Genomic DNA, 3,355 nt, shown 5'->3' with positions numbered 1-3,355 from the left:
AGACTCTTGAGAGTCCCTTGAACTGCAAGGAGATCAAACCAGTCAATCGTAAAGGAAATCAGTCCTGAATATTCATTGGAAGGACTGATGCTGAAGCTGGATCTCCGATACTTTGGTCACCTGATGTGAAGAAGTGACTCATAGGAAAATACCCTGATGCTGGGAAAGATTGAAGACAGGAGGAGAAGGGGATGACAGAGAATGAGATGGTTGGATGACATCACCGACTCAATGGACATGAGTTTGAGTAGGCTCTGGGAGCTGGTGATGGACAGGGAAGCCTGGCATGCTTCAGTCCATGGGGTCACAAAGAATCAGACACGATCGAGCAATTGAACTGAACTGATACTTTAATAAGTAGTTAAATAATATCTAAATAGTATCAGCGACACTGATGGTGGTAAAAGGTACCATTCATTCCATGTGCTAACGTGCTACATGCTTAGTCACTTAGTGATCCTTTGTGATCCTGTGGATTGTAGCCCATCAGGCTCCTCTGTCCATGGGATTTTTTTAAGTCAAGACTACTGGAGTGGATTGCCATGCCCTCCCCTCCAGGGGATCTTCCTAACCCAGGGTTGAACCTGTGTCTCTTGCACCTCATGCATTGCAGGTGGATTCTTTACCTTTGAGACACGGGGGGCTGTATTTAATAAAATGGCAGGAAGGGATTGCAGCAGAACTAGAGATGGGATGCTTAGTGCCAGGAGGTTGTGAACTCTTAAGACTGAGAAGCAGCTTTGATACTGCCCCTGATATTGTCTCTAGACACAATAGTTATGATTTTAGGAGCTTTATTTTAGCAATGGGAATATGTGTTTTTGACTAGAAAAGTATTATCTGAATCATGTTGGTCTGGGCATCTTTGGAACTACAGAATGGGAAAAGTTATGCACTTGGCAGGCTCAGTAATAATAAATAAAATGTATTATGCACTGACTATATGCCAGACGTGGACTCATTTAATCCTCACACCAATCGTGGAAGGCAGGCTTGGTTCATTTTCTCTATTTTATAGACAAAAATACAAAAACTGAGAGAGATTAACTTGCCCAAGGTCATAGAACATGTGGCGAGTGGCAGAGCTATTTCAGCTTAGACTCAGTTCCCACTCTGCTGCTGTATTGTATCAGACAACATCTGAATAACCAGCCCCTCGTGGTTAAGCGCCACATTTGATACCAGGTGATAATGTTCCCCTGCTCCCAATCGGATTAGACACTTGAGATAGGGGCCATTGATCCATTAATATCTTAGTGGTCCGATGGTCACTTTCTTTCTCTTAACTTACTTAATCCTTGTTAATACCAGAAGATAACACTGGCTAGTGAGTGGTGAGATAGAAAGCAAATAAATGATGCTCTGAGTCCAAGGCAGACTAAGGTCTACTGTGAGCTAATGTCACAAGGAAGCAGAAGAGACCAAATGGCCAGTAAGAAAACAGGGTTGCAGACTTCCCTCACGGTCCAGTGGTTAAGAATCCACCTGCCATTGCAAGGGGCATGGGTTCGATCCCTGGTCTGGGAGGATTTCACATGCTGTGGGGCAACTGAGCCTGTGTGCTGCAACTGCTTCGCTTGTGCTCTGTGGCACGAGAAGCCAGCACAATGAGAAGCCCGAGTACCTCAGCTGCAGAGCAGGCCCCACTTGCCACAACTAGAGAAAGCCCGTGCAGCAAGGAAGACCCACTGTACCCAGAAAAATAAATACAATTTAAAGAAAAGAAAATAAGATTGCTTAGGGAAAAAATTCCAAATCTTGGAAACTATAAAAACTGGCTGCTATTAGTTCAGTCTGCTACAACAAAGATACCATAGGCTGGATGACTTTAACAACAAACATTTACTTCTCAAAGTTCTGGAGACTGGGAAATGCATAATCAAGGTGCCTGGCAAGAGTGTGCTTCCTGATTTGAGATAGCCTTCTTCTTGCTATCCTAACAGGGGAGAGCCGAGATAGAGAAGCAATTTCTCTCATATCTCTTCTTCTAAGGGCACTAATCCTATTCATGAGGGCTCTACTCCCATGACCTCATTCCTTCCAGAAGGCCCCACCTCCACATACTGTTTCACTGGAGATTGAACATCAAGACATGGAATTTCCCAACATATGAATGTCCCAACATATGGGACACAAACGTTGGCTTTATAAGTTCCTAAGTGGAAACTGGTAAAGACTGGTTATTCTAGTTACTGTCTTTGAGTCCGAAAGATCTAGTCCAGTTTGTTACCAGAGTTGTGACGGTGGTCTAATCTCTAGGGTGAGAGCTTGGTCAAGCTGTGTCTCTTTGGACTCCTGTTTTTCAGATTAGAGCCTGGAAGGCTAGGTATGCTGCTGTATGGGTATCCTGTAGCTGCTGTAAAAAATGATCACAAACTCTGTGGCTTAAAACAATAGAAATGTATTCTTTCAGCTTTGGAGGCCAGAAGTCTGAAATCAAGGTATCAAGAGGACTGTGCTCCCTCCAGAAGCTCTAGGAGAGTCTCTGTTCCCTGCCTCTTGCAGTTTTGGGTTGCTGTGCTCCTTTGGTTTGCGGTTGCTCACACCAGTCTCTGCCTCCATTTTTCCATGACCTTCTCCTCTGTGTCCGTGACTCCTCCTCTCGTGTCTCTTATAAGGACACTTGTCACTGGGATCAGGGCCTATTTGGGTAATCCAGGATGGCCTCATCTCAAGATCCTTAAATTACATCTGTAATTTCCAAATAAGGTAACATTTACAGGGCTTGGGTATCAGGAAAAGGACAGAATTATAGTTGGGAGGTTTCAGCGCTCCTCACTCAGTGAGTGATAGAATTAACCAGAAAATCAGCAAGGGTGTAGAAGAACTCAACGCCACCGACCAACAGAACATAGTCAACATTCATATAACACTTCATCCAACCACAGCATGATACACATTCTTTTAAAGTGTCCAGAGAAACCAAATCATATCCTGGGTCATAAAACAAACTTTGAAATTAAAAAGAATGTGAAATATAGAAAATGTATTATATTAACTATGATGGAGTCAAACTAGAAATAAATAACAGAAGTCTGGGCTTCCCTGGTGGCTCAGTGGTAAAGAATCTGCCTGCCAATGCAGGAGACGTGGGTTCCATCCCTGATCCGGGAAGATCCCAAATGGCCAGCAGCTAAGCCCGTGTACCACAACTGTTGAGCTTCGGATTCTAGCTGCATCTACTGAGCCCAAGTGCTGCAACTGCTGAAACGCACACACCCTAGAGCCCACGCAGTGCAAGAGAAGCTACTGCAATGAGAAGCCAGCGCACCACAACTAGACAGTAGCCGCTAGAGAAAAGCCCGTGCAGCAACAAAGACCCGGCACAGCCAAAAATAAATAAATAAAGTTATTT

Source organism: Moschus berezovskii, chromosome 2, assembly GCF_049115385.1.
Source record: "Moschus berezovskii isolate FMDL1 chromosome 2, NW_MosBer_1.0, whole genome shotgun sequence".
Taxonomy (NCBI): Eukaryota; Metazoa; Chordata; class Mammalia; order Artiodactyla; family Moschidae; genus Moschus; species Moschus berezovskii.
This window is presented reverse-complemented; position numbering follows the sequence as displayed.